This window comes from Hyla sarda, chromosome 2, assembly GCF_029499605.1.
Source record: "Hyla sarda isolate aHylSar1 chromosome 2, aHylSar1.hap1, whole genome shotgun sequence".
Lineage (NCBI taxonomy): Eukaryota > Metazoa > Chordata > Amphibia > Anura > Hylidae > Hyla > Hyla sarda.
Genome location: NC_079190.1, coordinates 131,905,646 through 131,928,355, shown reverse-complemented (window position 1 = coordinate 131,928,355; position 22,710 = coordinate 131,905,646). Strand labels below are relative to the sequence as shown.

The 22,710-nt window shown below is 39.0% G+C and overlaps 1 protein-coding gene and 1 long non-coding RNA gene across 2 annotated transcripts in view; both read left to right on the top strand.

Moving 5' to 3' along the window:
* The window catches only part of LOC130355407 (uncharacterized), a 59,939-nt gene extending 37,294 nt beyond the window's left edge, over nt 1–22,645 (top strand). The window contains exons 2-3 of the long non-coding RNA XR_008888512.1: nt 19,890–20,041; nt 22,508–22,645. This is a non-coding gene — a long non-coding RNA (uncharacterized LOC130355407). The remainder of the gene's footprint in view (nt 1–19,889; nt 20,042–22,507) is intronic.
* DIAPH3 (diaphanous related formin 3) overlaps nt 1–22,710 on the top strand; it is an 882,879-nt gene that overhangs the window by 753,645 nt on the left and 106,524 nt on the right. The window lies entirely within an intron of this gene.

The window sequence follows — 22,710 nt, the reverse complement described above, 5'->3', positions numbered from 1 at the left end:
ATAACATCATTGATCAAGCAGTTCGGCGGAACTGGTTTATCATTGAAAATGATGAAGTCCTTAAGAAAGTTGCAGTAAGAATACCAAGTTTACCAAATAAAATCAAGTTTTGATCATCTCAGCCCCTTACCTGAGACAAATGTAACTTATGTAACAGCTAATTTTGTCAAGAATACAGTTTAAGCTGATAAAACACCTTTGAGAAGTACAGAAAAACACACCTTTGAGAAGACCACATATTTTCAGTTTCTCATTAAAGGGGTATTCCAGGAATTTTTTTAATTTGACTATGCTACAGGGGCTGTAAAGTTAGTGTAGTTCATAATATAGTGTCTCTACCTGTGTGTGACGGTTTTCTCACAATTCTTCTTTGATTTTCACCCCAATATTTATTTTTACCAGCATACAAAATGACTGTTGTCTCGGATTTTTCCCAGCTTACAATGCGGCCGAGACCTGACTCACTAGTCAGCTGATGACAGGGAGCCTGTCTGCTTCAATGGGTGGAGGGATCAATCTGCAACTAATGCAACAGCTGTAGGATTCCTGATTTGAAAAACACAGGTCTTTTGTTTCAATGGGTGGGGTGTCTGATGTGTGAGAGGAAGGAAAATGGCATTGTGGGATTTGTAGTAAAAAAAAAAAAAAAACATAAGTCAAACAGGAAATACAAGTTCACAAAAAGCTAGCTACAGTGTTCTGGTAATCTCATAACATAGCCATTTAGCCCCAAAACAAGCGCAGATCCTTCCTAAGCATGTCCATTACTGCCTGCCAGATACATACTAAAATTACCTTATGGTGGAGAACCCCTTTAATGGTAGGATCACACGTGTCATATTTTGCTGCATATTTGCTGCTGCATATTTTTCTACCCATTGAAGTCAATGGGTACTAAAATACTTAGCAGCAAAATATGGCATGTGTGACCCTACCCTTATTATTCATTACCCTCCTAGACCACCTTTTTTGTGCAATTTAGGATAGTCATCTTAAAAAAGGTTTCACTGTATATCAAAATGTCCATGCAATGCATTTTATTAATATATTATGCAAAATAGTATTGTTTTTCTACACAAATCAGCCTCCTACTATTTACATTGGCTTTAATTTTGTGTTCTTTTTTGGGTATAATTTGTATAAGTTATGGTAATCTATAAGTTATGGTAATTAGATGCTTTGTTTATCGGATATTGCTCATTTGCTTATAGAATGAATTCAAATAATGATTGCCATTGTGTGTCACCGACTGTTAAAATGTTGCGTTTTTGCTTTACAATGTGCTATATGTTGAAATGAATCTCCAGCACAAAACCACTTTCTAAGAGATCTGCACAAATAGTGATTCCCTGATATATTATCAGAGTTGCTGGCTCTTAGTCTCTCCTTGAAGGAGCAAAATTGACCATAAAAGTCTCCAACAGTGGAAACTATGAATTAGAAAATGATTAATGCCTATAATAACATAGTAGTGCAGTTGTCCTATTTGTAATGCAGAACCACTTTACCAGTGTTGTAGATGGCTTTTTTGTGTTTTATTTATCATCATCATACCATAATCTATTGAACAAATACCCCCTGTGCTTCCATATTCTACAACTACCACCTACCCCCCCCCCCCCCCCCCCCCCCATTGAAATGCTGCCTGTTTGTATCATGCAGCTTTCTGTGCGTGATAGAATACTGCCTGCAACTGCACCAAAACTGCTTATGGCTACTTGACACTTGGGTACTTCAGAGAAAACATTTTTTTTAATCAACAGGTGCCAGAAGGTTATACAGTGATCCCTCAACATACGATGGTAATCCGTTCCAAATGAACCATCGTTTGTTGAAACCATCGTATGTTGAGGGATCCGTGCAATGTAAAGTATAGGACAGTGGTCTACAACCTGCGGACCTCCAGATGTTGCAAAACTACAACACCCAGCATGCCCGGACAGCCAACGGCTGTCCGGGCATGCTGGAAGTTGTAGTTTTGCAACATCTGGAGGTCCGCAGGTTGAAGACAACTGGTACAGTAACCCCCCGACATGCGATGGCCCCGACATATGATCAAATCGACATACGATAGCCTCTCAGAGGCCATTGCATGTCGATGTCAGCATCGACATACGATGCTTTTATATGTCGGGGCCATCGCATTAACTGCTATCCGACAGCACACAATGCTTAAGCTGCTGTCGGATAGCAGTTTAAGCATCCCGGACAGGTTCACTTGCCTATCCTCGCTGCTCCGGGTCCACTTCGCGATCCTCCGGCGTCTTCTGCATCTTCTCCGGGGTCCGGGCCTCGCTTTCCGGCGTTGTTATTACGTCGTTACGCACGCCGTGCCGGCGCAGCAGTGTGATAACGTCACCAGAAAGCGAGGCCCGGACCCTGCAGAAGATGCGGATGAAGCAGGAGGATCGCGAAGTGGACCCGGAGCAACGGGACAGCATCGGGAGCCCCTGGGACAGCATCGGGAGCGGTGAGGACGTGATCCGGAGCGGCGGGGACAGGCGAGTACAAACTTCCTATACTTTACATTGCACGGATCCCTCAACATACGATGGATTCGACAAACGATGGGTCGTTTGGAACGAATTACCATCGTATGTTGAGGGACCACTGTATTGGAGGTTATACTCACTATACTAACCGTCACCGCTCGTCACCGCTGCCCTGGATGTCGCCCTCCATCGCTGTCGCCGTGTCCCTGACGCTCAGGCAAGGCCTCTACTTCCCCGGCATCCTCGCTCTCAGTCACCGTCGCTCCTATTGGATGACAGAACAGCTTGCGCAGCGACGTGATGACGATGATGGAGATCACCGACGATGCAGGGGATCCTGAGGAGGACGCGCCAGAGCCCCAAGGACAGGTAAGTGAGTGTCAGTGGACCACACGGGGCACCGTAAATGGCTATCTGGTGGCAGCTGAAGCAGTCTGCACTGCCAGATAGCCGTTTATGCGATGGCCCCAATATACAAAAGCATTGTTTGTTGATGCTGCCTTCAACATGCGATGGCCTCTGAGAGGCCATCGTATGTTGAAATGATCGTATGTCGGGGCCATCGTAGGTCGGGGGTTACTGTATATATTTGCAGATTACTTCAATTTTAAAATCTCATTCAGTACTTATCAGCTGCTGTATTCGCTGGAGGAAGTCATGTATTCTCTCCAATCAGAAATTCTGCTCTCTGCTGCCACCTCTATCTGTGTCAGGAACTGTCCAGAGCCGGAGAGGTTTCCTTCAGGGGTTAGCTAATGCTCTAAACAGTTCCTGACACAGAAAGTGGTGGAAGGAGGGTGCACAGTGTATGACTGGAAATAATACATGATATTAGGTTATAGCAGGATGGTACAGTCAGTGGGGTGGGTATTGGACTTACATGCCCCTCAATGTAAAACATTCACACTACAAAATGAAACCCCACATATCTCAAGAACAGGATGGCATATCAAAAAAACTAAAAAGGTTGTATTATTGGGGCACCCTAAGCTATGTTGGGATATTAACTTCTCAATTTTTTGAGGATGGCCACAGGTCCTCTTTAACAAAGTATATGACAGATTAATTGTTGTGAGAGCTACCTGCTTTTAAGCATTAAATACATTATATTGGATATGATGGCATTTTTTTTTTAGTTTCTCAAGTCTCCTTTACTTTGCCTAGTGAGCAGGAAAAGAAGTTCAATGGCCAAGAGTTACTCATCTCTGGCCGAGGTGAGTAACCCCTAATTTTTTACTTAAGCAATGAGTTTAATCTTTTAATGACCACCGATACATCTTCTTATGGCAGTCATTAAGGGTAATTATTCTATCCCTCCGTAGTTTAACCTCATCAGGTAAAGTGCCATTTACCTCCAGCATCACCCCCGGCGATCCCCAGCCCAGCAATCCTCTTCTCCTATTTCCATTGTAGTCAGAGGTCTTGTGAAGACCCCTATGCTTGCCATGGTTGTCTGTATAGCGGACCCTTCTGTGCATATACACATTCCAAAATGGTACCAATAAAAAGGACAAGTTTTCTTGTAAAAAATTTGCCCTAATATAGCGCTAATAAACCCAAAGAAAAAAGGAGCTACTCAAAAATTATAAGTGAAATATAAAATATAAACTTTATTTAATAATATTATTAAAAACATGGTGCAATATGTTAAAAAAGGAGGAATACGGCACTGGAGGAATTCGTCCGGGACGAAGGTCAGCAGACCGAAACACGTGTAGGGGTGGCGGCATCCTGGGACTTGCAGTACTTTCTCTATATTACTGCGGTATGTATATGTTACTTATTTGTTACTATATGATTAATGCTTAGGCCTTATCCTGTTTGCACTTTAACTGGAATTGCCAGCATATGTATCTACTGTACCCCCTTGCCTCAGTAATTGTATACATAAATTTAATGAGATTTAGCAGTATTTGCTCATTTATTGCCATTGTCCCAGGTATGCCGCCTGTCTGTGTCGTATTCCTCCTTTTTTAACATATTGCACCATGTTTTTAATAATATTATTAAATAAAGTTTATATTTTATATTTCACTTATAATTTTTGAGTAGCTCCTTTTTTCTTTGGGTTTATTATTACTTGGAGTCTAACAAAGAGGCTGTTTTGCCTACGTGGCTAGGGGTTGAGGTGGATATATATATTTATTCTCTTTTACATGAATACCCAATTTTGGGCAATCCCATACATTCCTAATACTCATTGACTTGCTCATACCCCACACAGTAGTGCGTGTTTTCATGTTCTTGTTGTATGCCTAATATAGCGCAGTAAGGTCAAGAATAAAAAAAATGTATGGATCTTGTAATGTGGCACTACTAATTATATATTTTTATAATGTTTCTATTTTGATCATTTATTTTTGAAAAAATATATATAAATTTGGTATCACAGTAATCTTATTGACCCACAGAATAAAATTGTCATTTTTTAGCATATGGTATAAAGTAGCATTTTTTTCCATTTGACCAGCAAAAAAATAAAGTTAATAAAAATGAACCAATTGTAGATATATGAACCCCAAAATGACGGCAAAAAAATACAAAAATTCCCTGCAATAAATGGTTTACAAATAATTTGCTTATTTAAAAGTTTTGGTGATTTTATTGTCTTTATTGCTGGATCTGTGTGAACTAGGGCTGCAACGACTAATCAATATTATCAATTAAAATCAAAAATGGAAATCCTCAACAAGTTCCATTATCGATTTGTCAGTAGTTAGGGTTGTGGCCTCGGTCATTAGGGGCGTAGCCTAGCAACCAATATACTCTTGCTGGCGTGCGGCCTGCCTGTAGCACCGAGACCACGGCCTGGAATGCAATCTGGAAGCTGGCACCAGCGTCATCATTGAGCGCTGCCTCCTGTCACAAGAAGCCTTGGCTCCTGACAGAAGCTACTTTCTCAATCCTCCCTGCAATGTCCTGTTGCAGAGAGAACAACCAAGGTCTGTAAACTGCTTTCTCTCCCCTGCAGCAAAGGTCCGGCACAAAGGTTAAAGGAGATATCTCATGAGTTTAAGATTGCAGGAGTTTTAGATCCTCTTTTTGAGCTGCAGCGTGATGCTTGGGCCCAGAGTGTCATAATGCAGCCAAGCCTGTCACTGGCCACTATGATGTCTGGCTCGGTTAGTGATTGGCCGACTGGCAGTATGACACACTGGGTCACTCTACATTACTTCAGGAAGAGGATCGCAGCTGGAGACCGGAGCATGACACCTGAGGCACTGCAGGAGTGCTGGAAGTGAGAAGAGATTTGAGGATTTTTATATACTGTAGAATGGGTATTGTTATATTAGGAAAAGAATAAACCTCCTGCCTGATAACCCCTTTAACTCTTTCCTGGTCCTCTTATTTTGAACAAATAATCAGCTAACTAATCAATTATGACAATGATTGTAAGTTGCAGCCCAAGTGTGAGCTCCTAATCGTGATTGCTACAACCCTAAGCTGGAACGCTTGTGAACCACTGCTGGAGAGCTATGTTATTTACTTCTGTTTTGTTTTTTTTGTTTTTAGTTTTTATATGTACAGACACATATATAAAATAGTCTGTAGATTTCAAAAGAGGATCAGAAAACTTTTTTATATAATCACAGAATATATTACAAAAAAATGGTTTCTGTAACACTAGTATGAATTAAGCTTTATTTTATACAAAACTAAACCTACCCCAAGGTGGGTAGACCCTCTGGTCTTTATCAGTTGACCTATATGACATTTTTCTGTTTTTATGTAAGGTATCACCAGATAGTTCCGACAGTCCCTAATTCTCTATTCTTCTGCTCTAGCCTTAAACAAAGGCACGCTAATAGAGCTGCTTTCTATAATTTGGCTTCCAACATTTTCAAAGGAAATCATTTCCTAAATTGTTTACTTCATTTAAACCTAACCTATCTAAAGAATATGTAATGTTTGGTGTAATTAAATTACATTTCCCTTATCTTGGAGCGCCATGCAGACAGTGTTCCTTTGCCTTTCCTGTATGAGGCGCAGCAGACATTGTATTGCTCATAAGGCTATCATTTTTTAGGTCCGCTCCTTTTCTTTTTACCCCCTCACTTCTTTCCTTCTGCATGCTGAAATATATTACTACTGTGCTACCTGCTCAGAAATTAACATTGTTAGAAATCTAGCATTTGGCAGAATCCCAACCTTTATGCGTTGCTTGGTGAAAAATGGGCAAAAGTGGATTCTTAATTGCATCAAGACTTAATCTGGGCACATTCAAATGGGCGCAAAATTAAAGGAGCTCCATTCTCTCCAAATATAAATAGAAGATATAACGTGAAGACCATTGAATGAGGTATTAGCTTGCGTGCCAGCTGTTCCATACAAACTCTTACAATGCAGTTCACTAGTCTGTCATAGCCCTGTGTCGTCTGGACAGCTTAGGTTGCCATAGAAACTAAATTCTGTTTCAAGGAGCAGGGCGAAAGCTAATTGTAGCCATTTGTTGTTCCTTCTGTCATTGCCATAGCTAGCACTGTTGTAGAAAAGCCAGTGTTTCTGGGCAAACAGTATGGAATACCCCCCTCTTCTCTCCCCCCAAAGCATTGCTGCTGAAGGCGACCGTCTGCTGCTCTGAAATGAGAAAAGAGCAACCAACAGGCCTGACAGTGCCACTAGATGGGCATACACACACACAGCTTGACGCCAGCTCTGACAACTGTTGATCAGTGACTTGGGGAAGCCTTTAGCTGTTTGGAATCTGTTGAAAGTATACTGTTGACAGGGATATTAAACTGACATCGTCCCCCCCCCCCCCCCCCCAGAGACTCATCCAGTGTAAATTTTTAACAGCTATTTATCTTAGTTTAAATACAGCATTGATATGCCAGGGGTATAAGGACGGTCCTCAAGAGCTTTGCCTTTATTTTAATTTGGTGCTGCACTTTCATGGCCCTGGGCAATAGCACTTATTAGGTTAGTACTGACTGTTTTCTATTCACAGTGGTATTTAAATAGCTGTCATCGCCATACATTTTGATAATAAATGACAAAAACTTGATGTTCTTACGGCAATTAAATATACTAGCAAATGAGACGCGTTGCGAGCGAAGCATCTGTCATTCAGCTGGTGTACACTCTCTGTCAGCATATGCAATGTAAATAATTATAAGTAAACTAAAATGTGAAATATAAGATGCCGTGAAAGAAAATTAACTGACTTTTATGAAGTCTGATTTCTGAGCAAATATAATGTTAGCATGGGACATAAATAGTCAGCTACGGGATCTTGTTATAGACTCTTATTGGCAAAATAAATGTTATATGTGTAATATATTATGAGCCTTCATTTAAAGCCTAATTCAGCTTGCAAAATCACTTTTCTATAATCTCATAACAATAAAATACCCTAAAACTCATGGCTACGTTCTGATGCCTTCTCTTCCTCAGCTGTCAGCTAGAATTTGTGATTACCATGTCTGTACACGTAAGGGTTTAGGCACATGATTGTATTACAGCATCATATATGTGATGTATACTATATTTATAGCCAATGAAGCCCCATATGACCTTGTTGCTAATAGTAGCCTTATTGTATAATACATTTTTTTCTCGCTGGAGAAATGAAGCAGGGATTAGGTTTCTGTGGCCAACAAGGTCACTTTTCCCTGTGAGACAGAATGTACACAATTTGTTTAATTCTAAGTCTGTATGTTTATCATTAACACATGATCCTTTCTAATACACAATTTGTTCTGAGCTGGACTGATCCATCAGAGTAAGGCTGTATCAACAATAATAGGCCAAAAGGTAATGTGAGCAATAGATCGAGTGTCCAGAACCCTGGGCTGGTGCGTAAAATTCTCATTTATTAGATATGTATTAAAACCAATAGTGCATTTAAACAAGGTACAAAAACACATGAACTAACTGATACTTTTCGGGTATCAAAAACCCTTAATCAGAGCATCTAAAGTCTGCATAGTGCAGTATGCATCAGATATTCAGATTTTTTGATATCAGAAATGCATTAGTTGATATTTTTGCACCTTCCTCAGCTTTTTTTTTTTTTTTGTATATCTTATAAACAAGGAATTTAAACACATGCCTATAGTTATGGGCATTATTTCTGTTGTTCACATGCTTTCTTGCAGAGCTTCTTTACCCTCACCTGATTTGTGCGTATGAAGCCAGGTATAACCTTGATGCTGTGAGTCGACTGTCCATACTGTTTGCTTCTATGCTACCAGAAAATGTACTTCTTGTTGGTTGATATACATGTAACCAATGTGTCTTTACTGATGTGCACAATGATAACACAATTTCTAATGCAATTCAAAGTGAACATTCACATGTTCATAATAGATGAGAGCGAGGCCTCTGAATAAACTCCAGCCCAACAGAAGTATCAATAAGGGGGGGGTTTATCAACTAATATGCACCTGCAAGATTGATTATGCAGTTTGTTTTTATTTTGCACATTTACTTGCACCGTAATTATCACCAGATTTTGTGCTATTTTTAGGTTATCTGCTCTGATTGTCCTTTTTCTTGTTCTTCACTTCCAGGGGGCATAGTTAGGAAATGCACTGGTCCGTGTTCTGAATTTGTGTTCTGAGGGACCAGCTGTTGTGGGAATGTGTGTATGAGCTTTGTTTTTTGTGTGCTATCCAGGGGATCCTGTCGTTTGTGCAAATATGTGGGCAACATTATACATTTTGTGCAGCAACTGGGAAAATGACACACTTCCACAGCAGGTTCACAACTCTGTACTAATGATAAACTACCATGTGACTGTTGTTGAGGACAGGGTAAATAAAAACAAGTTCTACTCAATTACATCGGTCCCCCACAGCTCTCGTTTTTAGCTCTTCCTGTCCCCCTGCTCCTGACTGCTGCTTCTTGCTTTTGGAACACATCTTTCCAGCAGGACCTGCCTGCTCAGCCTATCATGGAGGTAAAGCCAGAAATTGACTGAGTGGGCAGGTCCTGCTCCAACAACTTATCTCAAAAGCAAAAAGAACCTGTAAGGAGCGATGGACTGGAGCTGCAGGGAGCCAAGGTAGGTGCGTATAACTTGATTTTTATTTTTACCCTGTCCCCAGTAACATAGCAATTATTTTTACACTGGAATACACCAGAATATGATATTAGATCAATGGTAGTATCATAAGCATAAGCCATCCATATTATAGTCCCACAAAACTTTGGGCCTTAAAGAGGTACTCCGGTGGAAAACATTTTCTTTTAAATCAACTGGTGCCAGAATGTTAAACAGATTTGTAAATTACTTCTATTATAAAAATCTTTCAGCTGCTGTATACTACAGAGGAAGTTCTTTTATTTTTGAATTTCATTTCTGTCTAACAACATGCTCTCTGCTGACACTTCTGTCCATTTTAGGAATTGTCCTGAGTAGGAGCAAATCCCCATAGCAAACCTCTTTTGCTCTGGACAGTTCCTGACAAGGACAGAGGTGTCAGCAGAGAGCATGTTGTCAGACAGAAAGGAAATTCAAAAAGAAAAGAATTTCCTCTAAAGTATACATCATCTAAAAACTTCTGGAAGGATTGTGATTTTTTTAATAGAAGTAATTTACAAATCTGTTTTAACTTTCTGGCACCAGTTGATTTAAAAGAATGTTTTCCAGTGGAGTACCCCTTTAATAAAATTAATCGGTACTAATGTATAATAGCATTGGTCTCATGTTACATTTTTGATATTTAGTTTTGGTACTTTTTTTTTCTTCTCTTTTGTTTTACAGCCAATAATTTACCATTTCTCCAGTTTGTTCTTTGGCTTATAAGTCTGTTTCCAAGGCAACAGTTTTACTTGCATCACACACCACACTCCAGTATCTCCAGATAGATAGTATTTGTGAACCTCTAGAGGTGGTCGTGATAAATTGACCCATTACTACAATGCTAGTATTAGGACTTGTAGCTTCATCAAAGATGAATCTCTGTTCCATATAAGCATCAGGACTTTATGTTTCTACTGGTGGTTATGATGCATGCAGTGAATGACAGTATGGACTGCAGGAGACTATAAACAACGCCACCATTATATCATAACACAAGTACCGATGGGTAGGAAGATAATTCAGATTGATAAAAATCAATAGTCGCGCTGCCATTAGCAACCAGTTTGTATGTTATGTGACAGTTGCCTATTTATCACACTTTTTCCTATGCTTATTCATTTAATTATTTCTTGAGTGATCTTTGAGTAAGTTCGAGTTTGTTTTATATCCTTAATATGCAGTGTATGATATATTGTATAGAAAGCAGACGGAGCAACTTCTGTCTGACATACTGGTTACAGCAAGGCATTAAGTAACTGTCCCTTGAAACAATTACTGCACTCGTAATACACTCTATGCAGGACACAAGCACTGTATTTATAGTAATACACTCTATACAGGACACAAGCACTGTATTTATAGTAATACACTCTATACAGGACACAAGCACTGTATTTATAGTAATACACTCTATACAGGACACAAGCACTGTATTTATAGTAATATACTCTATACAGGACACAAGCACTGTATTTATAGTAATATACTCTATACAGAACACAAGCACTGTATTTATAGTAATATACTCTATACAGGACACAAGCACTGTATTTATAGTAATACACTCTATACAGGACACAAGCACTGTATTTATAGTAATACACTCTATACAGGACACAAGCACTGTACTTATAGTAATGTAATCTATACAGGACACAAGCACTGTACTTTTAGTAATGTAATCTATACAGGACACAAGCACTGTACTTATAGTAATACACTCTATACAGGACACAAGCACTGTATTTATAGTAATACACTCTATACAGGACACAAGCACTGTACTTATAGTAATACACTCTATACAGGACACAAGCACTGTACTTATAGTAATGTAATCTATACAGGACACAAGCACTGTACTTATAGTAATACACTCTATACAGGACACAAGCACTGTACTTATATTAATACACTCTATACAGGACACAAGCACTGTACTTATAGTAATGTAATCTATGCAGGACACAAGCACTGTATTTATAGTAATATAATCTATACAGGACACAAGCACTGTACTTATAGTAATGTAATCTATACAGGACACAAGCACTGTACTTATAGTAATACACTCTATACAGGACACAAGCACTGTACTTATAGTAATGTAATCTATGCAGGACACAAGCACTGTATTTATAGTAATATAATCTATACAGGACACAAGCACTGTACTTATAGTAATGTAATCTATACAGGACACAAGCACTGTACTTATAGTAATACACTCTATACAGGACACAAGCACTGTACTTATAGTAATACACTCTATACAGGACACAAGCACTGTACTTATAGTAATGTAATCTATGCAGGACACAAGCACTGTATTTATAGTAATATAATCTATACAGGACACAAGCACTGTACTTATAGTAATGTAATCTATACAGGACACAAGCACTGTACTTATAGTAATACACTCTATACAGGGCACAAGCACTGTATTTATAGTAATACACTCTATACAGGACACAAGCACTGTACTTATAGTAATGTAATCTATACAGGACACAAGCACTGTACTTATAGTAATGTAATCTATACAGGACACAAGCACTGTACTTATAGTAATACACTCTATACAGGACACAAGCACTGTATTTATAGTAATACACTCTATACAGGACACAAGCACTGTACTTATAGTAATGTAATCTATACAGGACACAAGCACTGTACTTATAGTAATGTAATCTATACAGGACACAAGCACTGTACTTATAGTAATGTAATCTATACAGGACACAAGCACTGTATTTATAGTAATATACTCTATACAGGACACAAGCACTGTATTTATAGTAATATACTCTATACAGGACACAAGCACTGTATTTATAGTAATATACTCTATACAGGACACAAGCACTGTATTTATAGTAATACACTCTATACAGGACACAAGCACTGTATTTATAGTAATATACTCTATACAGGACACAAGCACTGTACTTATAGTAATGTAATCTATACAGGACACAAGCACTGTACTTATAGTAATACACTCTATACAGGACACAAGCACTGTACTTATAGTAATACACTCTATACAGGACACAAGCACTGTACTTATAGTAATGTAATCTATGCAGGACACAAGCACTGTACTTATAGTAATACACTCTATACAGGACACAAGCACTGTACTTATAGTAATACACTCTATACAGGACACAAGCACTGTACTTATAGTAATGTAATCTATACAGGACACAAGCACTGTACTTATAGTAATACACTCTATACAGGACACAAGCACTGTACTTATAGTAATGTAATCTATGCAGGACACAAGCACTGTATTTATAGTAATATAATCTATACAGGACACAAGCACTGTACTTATAGTAATGTAATCTATACAGGACACAAGCACTGTACTTATAGTAATACACTCTATACAGGACACAAGCACTGTATTTATAGTAATACACTCTATACAGGACACAAGCACTGTACTTATAGTAATGTAATCTATACAGGACACAAGCACTGTACTTATAGTAATGTAATCTATACAGGACACAAGCACTGTACTTATAGTAATACACTCTATACAGGACACAAGCACTGTACTTATAGTAATGTAATCTATGCAGGACACAAGCACTGTATTTATAGTAATATAATCTATACAGGACACAAGCACTGTACTTATAGTAATGTAATCTATACAGGACACAAGCACTGTACTTATAGTAATACACTCTATACAGGACACAAGCACTGTACTTATAGTAATGTAATCTATGCAGGACACAAGCACTGTACTTATAGTAATGTAATCTATACAGGACACAAGCACTGTACTTATAGTAATACACTCTATACAGGACACAAGCACTGTACTTATAGTAATACACTCTATACAGGACACAAGCACTGTACTTATAGTAATGTAATCTATACAGGACACAGGCACTGTACTTATAGTAATACACTCTATGCAGGACACAAGCACTGTATTTATAGTAATATAATCTATACAGGACACAAGCACTGTACCTATAGTAATGTAATCTATACAGGACACAAGCACTGTACTTATAGTAATGTAATCTATACAGGACACAAGCACTGTACTTATAGTAATGTAATCTATACAGGACACAAGCACTGTATTTATAGTAATATAATCTATACAGGACACAAGCACTGTACTTATAGTAATATAATGTATACAGGACACAAGCACTGTACTCATACACTCTATACAGGACACAAGCACTGTATTTATAGTAATACACTCTATGCAAGACACAAGCACTGTACTCATACACACTATACACGACACAAGCACTGTACTCATACACGCTATACATGACACAAGCACTGTACTCATACACTCTATACACGACACAAGCACTGTACTCATACACTATACACGACACAAGCACTGTACTTATAGTAATACATTCTATACAGGACACAAGCACTGTACTTATAGTAATACACTCTATACAGGACAGAAGCACTGTACTCATACACGCTATACACGACACAAGCACTGTACTCATACACTCTATACACGACACAAGCACTGTACTCATATACTCTATACATGACACAAGCACTGTACTTATAGTAATACACTCTATACACGACACAAGCACTGTACTTATAGTAATACACTCTATACAGGACACAAGCACTGTACTTATAGTAATACACTCTATACAGGACACAAGCACTGTACTCATACACGCTATACACGACACAAGCACTGTACTCATACACTCTATACACGACACAAGCACTGTACTTATAGTAATACTCTATACAGGACACAAGCACTGTACTCATACACTCTATACACGACACAAGCACTGTACTCATACACTCTATACACGACACAAGCACTGTACTCATACACTCTATAAAGGACACAAGCACTGTACTCGTACACTCTATACAGGACACAAGTACTGTACTCATACACTCTATACACGACATAAGCACTGTACTTATAGTAATACACTCTATACAGGACACAAGCACTGTACTCATACACTCTATACACGACACAAGCACTGTACTCATACACTCTATACACGACACAAGCACTGTACTTATAGTAATACACTCTATACAGGACACAAGCACTGTACTTATAGTAATACACTATACAGGACACAAGCACTGTACTCATACACTCTATACACGACACAAGCACTGTACTTATAGTAATACACTCTATACAGGACACAAGCACTGTACTCATACACTCTATACACGACACAAGCACTGTACTCATACACTCTATACACGACACAAGCACTGTACTCATACACTCTATACACGACACAAGCACTGTACTCATACACTCTATACAGGACACAAGCACTGTACTTATAGTAATACTTTATACAGGGCACAAGCACTGTACTCGTACACTATACAGGACACAAGTACTGTACTCATACACTCTATACACGACATAAGCACTGTACTTATAGTAATACACTCTATACAGGACACAAGCACTGTACTCATACACTATACAAGGCACAAGCACTGTACTTATGGTAATACACTCAATACAGGACACAAGCACTGTACTTATAGTAATATAATCTATACAGGATGCAAGCATTGAACTCGTACACTCTATACAGGACACAAGCACTGTACTCATACACTCTATACAGGACACAAGTACTGTACTCATACACTCTATACAGGATACAAGCACTGTACTTATAGTAATACACTATATACGGGACACAAGCACTGTACTTATAGTAATACACTCTATACAGGACACAAGCACTGTACTTATAGTAATACACTCTATACAGGGCACAAGCACTGTACTCATACACTCTATACAGGACACAAGCACTGTACTCATACACTCTATACAGGACACAAGCACTGTACTCATACACTCTATACAGGACACAAGTACTGTACTCATACACTCTACACGACATAAGCACTGTACTTATAGTAATACACTCTATACAGGACACAAGCACTGTACTCATACACTATACAAGGCACAAGCACTGTACTTATGGTAATACACTCAATACAGGACACAAGCACTGTACTTATAGTAATATAAGCTATACATAATGCAAGCATTGAACTCATGGTAATACACTCTACACAAGACACAAGCACTGTACTTATAGTAATGCACTCTATACAGGGCACAAGTACTGTTCTTATGGTAATACACTCTATACAAGCCACAAGCACTGTACTTATGGTAATACACTCCACACAGGACACAAGCACTGTACTTATGGTAATACACTCCACACAGGACACAAGCATTGTACTTATGGTAATACACTCTATACAAGGCACAAGAACTGTACTTATGGTAATACACTCTATACAGGACACAAACACTGTACTTATAGTAATACACTCTATACAGGACGCAAGCACTGTACTTATAGTAATACACTCTATACAGGACACAAACACTGTACTTATAGTAATACACTCTATACAGGACGCAAGCACTGTACTTATAGTAATGCACTCTATACAGGACACAAGCACTGTACTTATGGTAATGCACTCTGTACATGGCACAAGTACTGTTCTTATGGTAAAACACTGTATACAAGGCACAAGCACTGTACTTATGGTAATACCCTCTATACAGGACACAAACACTGTACTTATAGTAATACACTCTATACAGGACACAAGCACTGTACTTATAGTAATGCACTCTATACAGGACACAAGCACTGTACTTATGGTAATACACTCTATACAGGACACAAGTACTGTACTTATGGTAATACACTCTATACAGGGCACAAGTACTGTGCTTATGGTAATACACTCTATACAAGCGACAAGCACTGTACTTATGGTAATACACTCCACACAGGACACAAGCACTGTACTTATGGTAATACACTCCACACAGGACACAAGCATTGTACTTATGGTAATACACTCTATACAAGGCACAAGAACTGTACTTATGGTAATACACTCTATACAGGACACAAGCACTGTACTTATGGTAATACACTCTATACAAGGTAACAAGCACTGTACTTATGGTAATACACTCTATACAGGACACAAGCACTGTAGTTATGGTAATACACTCTATACAAGGTAACAAGCACTGTACTTATGGTAATACACTCTATTCAAGGCACAAGCACTGTACTTATGGTAATACACTCTATACAGGGCACAAGCACTGTACTTATGGTAATGCGCTCTGTACATGGCACAAGTACTGTTCTTATGGTAAAACACTGTATACAAGGCACAAGCACTGTATTTATAGTAATGTAATCTATACAGGACACAAGCACTGTACTTATAATAATGTAATCTATACAGGACACAAGCACTGTACTTATAGTAATGCACTCTATACAGGACACAAGCACTGTACTTATATTAATACACTCTATACAGGACACAAGCACTACTTATTGTAATGCACTCTATACAGGACACAAGCACTGTACTCATACACTCTATACAGGACACAAGCACTGTACTCATACACTCTATACAGGACACAAGCACTGTACTCATACACTCTATACAGGACACAAGCACTTTACTCATACACTCTATACAGGACACAAGCACTGTACTCATACACTCTATACAGGACACAAGCACTGTACTTATAGTGATATAATCTATACAGGACACAAGCACTGTACTCATACACTCTATACAGGACACAAGCACTGTACTCATACACTCTATACAGGACACAAGCACTGTATTTATAGTAATGTAATCTATACAGGACACAAGCACTGTACTCATACACTCTATACAGGACACAAGCACTGTACTCATACACTCTATACAGGACACAAGCACTGTACTTATAGTAATACACTATATACGGGACACAAGCACTGTACTTACAGTAATACATTCTATACAAGACACTAACACACTACTTATAGTAATGCACTCTATACAGGGCACAAGTACTATACTTTTAGTAGTATACTCTTTTCTGTACAAGGCACAAACACTGTACTTCTTGTAGTGCACTATAAATAAGGCACTTACACTATAATAACCTATAGTAATGGCCTTTTTTTCATGGCATACATTCTGTACCTATAATAATGGACTCTATGCAGTTCACAAAAAACTATACCTATAGTAATATACTTCAACTCACTGTATACAAGGCACATCCTCACTCACGGTATACAAGGCACATCCTCACTCACTGTATACAAGGCACATCCTCACTCACTGTATACAAGGCACATCCTCACTCACTGTATACAAGGCACATCCTCACTCACTGTATACAAGGCACATCCTCACTCACTGTATACAAGGCACATCCTCACTCACTGTATACAAGGCACATCCTGCTCACAAATATCTTTTAATGATTGCAAATGCAGAGAACTTATACTAAGCTGCCTTTTTGCAGTGGTGTAACTCAAGGCCACTGCAGAGATGCAGCTCAGTATTCATGAGGAGGCATTGTTAGAGGAGCAGGCGGGTGGCCACATTGGTGCACCTAGGGGTAAAGGAAAGCCCCCAGTGCTTCGGGAAACCTTATATACATATCAGTAGAATGGATATCGCATAGTGCACAGGACCATATTAAAGTTTAGAATGCCCAAGCTGCTGTACATGTCTGAGTTATAAGGGCTGAAGTGTAGGGTAGCTCTTTTCACTCCCAGGCTGGCTGCTCCTTTTGACTTTTTTACAGCATAGATTAATATAGTAAGTGAGTCGGATTTAACTGCCAGTTTAGGACCAGCCTATATCTTGTAACCGCAGCAGGACCTGGTGCAATCAAAAAGCCTGACACGTCTGGAAGAGATGTCAGATGTTTTTTCAAATTACAATAATGCTTTGTGACGAACCTTTGTCTGAAAGGATAACTTATCACAAACTACTGTATATAAACACCTCAAACACTACAAAACCATTTACAAGTGAAAGAGTAGCTATGTCACAGGGATAGACTCTCAAGATATTTTTTGAACTCCTGGTACATATATTAAGCGGTATGAAACATTGTCATAGCTGCTGCGCAGCCTCTTTAAACGTCAGTCTGTGTGTATTCATTTCTATAAAGCTTCCTCGAAGAAGTGCAGTATACTGGCACAGGAGTAAAGAAACAATTTGGGAGCATAGGAAGGTGGCGGTCTACTCTGTAAGAAATACATATGGTGCTAGTTTGGTATCGTTTCTCTATATTACTCCTCTGTCTGTTTAGCAGGGGAAGTCTTACTTTCTGCTGTCACAAATAACATTTTCTGCAGTGCCACATTCTTCTCTATTATATGGCTCTTTACCTGGCATAGTGTTCATAGGATCATGTCTTGCAGGTTGATAAATCAGGAAATCACGATTCTCTATCATTTACCTTCTAGAAATGACTGTAGCGGAGGAAAAAAAAAAGGAAAACCAGAGCAAAACCAGACGTACTGAAGAGAGCGGACAGCTCCCTCTGAGTGATGAAAATGCTATTGATTTATGACAAATGCCAGCCAAAGCGGGCAGTGACTGTTTTGTCGCTGTCAGATGAGAAGTGAAAGCAGACAGGTTTTGTTATCAATCATGTCGGCAGTGGCAGGTTGCTGTAACTGGATTGAGGACTTGCTTGGGCGCATCCTTGTGGCACTTGTGGTTTGTGGCAATGCAGTCCTGCAGTGATATAGAGCAGAAGTGACACTCATGCTGAGAGGCACAAGGCTGGTACGCTTTAATGAGCCATATTTATTACCACTCTTCAGAGCCACTTTGTAAGGCTCCGATCTGAAGACTTCATTTTATAAAATGTGTTGAATGTGTTAGATTGCACTCATTTGCAGATTGACAGAAAGATTTACATGGCTAAATAGGTCTTAGCTTTTGCTCTTTTGGAGCTCCTGGGAACGTCTGTCTGATGTATCGCTGGTGCACAAGCTCATTTCCTAGAATAATGCATCATGACCAGTGGTGCAGTTTTATTTATATACGGCATGAAAACAAGTTGTTTATATTTGTTGGGCCCCATATCTAGATGCAGTTGGCTTTATATATCTTTGTTTCCTTCTTAATTCTTCCTTTTTCTCGACAAATCTGCCGTAGCCTGCACTTTGTTTTTGTACAGAACTGCAGTGACTATTTTTAATTAAAGCCTTTGCATTTAACATTGCCTGATTGTGCTTTTATTGGTAGTAAACATTGCAGCTTAACACACCACCATCAGCATGCACCACATTTCAGCCCTGTCAGAAAACCAATTACCGTTTTATTATTAAGAGATAATTATACCGATTCATTTTTGCATGTCCAAAGTGCATTGATTGGTAAACAGAGATGACTGATCACATTATTTTGGAAACAAATAAAGGCAAAGCAGATTACATGACAATTGTGCATTTTCTCTTTTAAAGGGCTACATTAGCATCCAGACTATTTGCATAGTATGTTTGCAGTTATGGAAGATAAGTGATTTGGATCGTGGCAGCAGCTTATGTTTACTGATCCTAAAGTGAACCCTTAGTGAACCTACACTTAAATATTCAGGAATGGGATAAGCTGCAAGGTAGTATATACCATATCTCCTAATAAGCTGGATCGATCTTATAATAGAATTGCAAGGCGATAGGGAGCAGAAATTCCTCCGTGCCTTCCTTGCTAAGCCATCGTGAGCTACAGGCTATTTCATGTCAATTGGTGTCGGCTGGCTTGCAAGCAATGCACAGGCTGCCTAACATGAGGCCAAAGTTAAAGCCTGCTAACTGTGATGCAGGACTTTCTCCACGTACTGTAAATTTTTCACCAGTTCTAGTTCTTTTGTTTCCCCATTTATTTTTGAAACCGTGTATGGCTGTGAGTTATTCCCTTTGACTTGTATACATGCCACTAAGGCACTACCAAACTTCTCTAGCATTTGATTATTTTCCACAGCAACAATAGGGCTGGCTTGTTGAAATCCAGTATACTTGATCCTTCTTTATGCCAACATTTGCAATCATGGGGGGGATAAAGACCCCTCCATGCACAGATATCCAGCTTCTTCAAAATCAATGAGTTTTGGGTGGCCTCCATCTACTGTGTGCACCTACAGTATAAGAGACCAATACACATAAGATAAACCTCTGCTCAACATGCCGATTTTAGCAGGACTGTCAGCCCCAACAACAGATGTTTTATGGTGAAAACATCTAGTATATTAGATTTCAACATGCCTAATATTCTGCTCTCATAGAGGATAAGCTGCCAGTGACTTACTTTTCTCCCTCCATTGACGCTTGGCTGAGCGGTTTGTCTTTGTGTAATCCAGGCTACTATCTATGACTTTGTTACAGTTGACTTAACATGTAGCAAGTAGCCAAAATGATTCAAACATAATTCCTACTGTGCATCTTGGAACACCTTAACTGCAGCAGATGGAAGCAAAAAATGGTCATGGTAGAAACATAAATGAATGACTATATTGTCCATTTTAACTATTTGTGTAATAGAAATCGGAGCTATTTAAACTAGTTGTGTCGCAGAATGCAGAGCTCACATAGATTGCTATTCAGCCTTGCATACATAGTTAGGTTGACAGACAGTATGAATTGCCAAACCCAAATCTGAAAGGGGTATTCCATTGCTAGACATCTCATCCCGTATCCAAAGGATAGGGGATAAGATGTCTGATTGTGGGGGTCCCGCCGCTGGTCCTGTGCAGACACCCAGCGTTCTGAACAATATGTTCAGAACGCTGGGTTTGGGAGGTCATGACGTCATGCCCCGCCCCCTCAATTCATGTCTATGGGAGTGGACGTAACAGCTTCCCCTTGCATAAACATGAATGGAAGGGGCGTGGCATGATGTTGCAAATTAATTAGCTAAATAAAAAAAAATGGTAATATAAAAGGGGTTTTCCTAACTTTGTAAGGCTATGTTTCCACTTGTCAGGTTTTTTTAAAACTGCCACTGCGTTTTTTATTTTTTTTATTTTTTTTGGCCAAAGCCACAAGTGGATCCATGAGAAGTATAAGTCCTTACTTTATATTTCCCATTCCTTTTAAATATACTTATGGCTTTGGCTCAAGAGTCCCCCCCCCCCCCAATCTCTTTCCTCATTAGTGGGAGTCTGACTGCCAGAACCCCCACAATCTGTAGAGCAATTCCTTTTTCTGCGTAGTGCCACTCTTAACCTGCTGCTGAGCAAAAAACTGTAACACCTTCACAAGGGAAAGAATTTGAGCTGAAGTTCTGCACCGCAAAGTCCATACTTGTTTTGCCGATGAATGTAGTGATGTTTCTCCTTATCATTTCATGATGAGATAATATGTAATGGCAACTTTCTTTCCTACAGTTTAACCACATAAAGCCCACTATACAGTTATCCCACAGTCTCTAGCTAGAATAGTTGTTTAGTTCTTAGTCTTTGCATTTGCCTTATGCTTTCTTTTCTTCAGAATGTGTACTGTACTTTCTTTTTGCAGCATATTGACATACAGCTGTTCTCTGAGTTGTCTTTGCAGACATTGCTAGTTCTTCGCTTCTCTGGTGCTCTGCCTTAGGGCATCACAACACGGTGCTCTGTAGATAATTTACAAGTGACGTGACTTGTCACTTTTAGATTATCCACGGGAGCCACATTGATGAAAGACTGCCTCTTTTCTCAATCCCTCAAGTACGGTGTACTGTTGATTCAGGTACAGACTACATGTTCTGCTAATACAGATTCATATATTTTTTTATACTTACAGATAGTAAAGATTTTATTACATATATTGTCACATTTCATCTTTTACATGTGGCACAACTTCATAAATGGTGTTATTATAGTTTTGCTTTTGTTTTTCATGTTTGAGTAATTTAACCCCATAACGACATTGGACGTTAATGTACTGGTACTTAAAGGGGTATTCCAGGGTTAACTAACTTTTAACTATCCTGCCCATTATGAATAATTATGCTAGTTTTACATTTATTTGCTATACCGCTCTGCCGTGGATCGTCTTCTTTTTCTTCATTATATGGTCACCCCAGGTCTATTGTTTCCTTTCAGGTCCTGATGATGTTTGTCTCACAATCTTTTGCTGCTTGAGGCGGCAGCTGGTATATGGGAGCTTGGCTATTTCTTGTATTTCCTCACAAGCCAGCCCCCTGATGACGTTTGCGGTCCATCTGTACATCCTGAAAACGGTGTTAAAACTAAACCTTTTAAAATTAGCAAAATTGCGGTTTTCTTTTTAATTTCCCCACACAAAT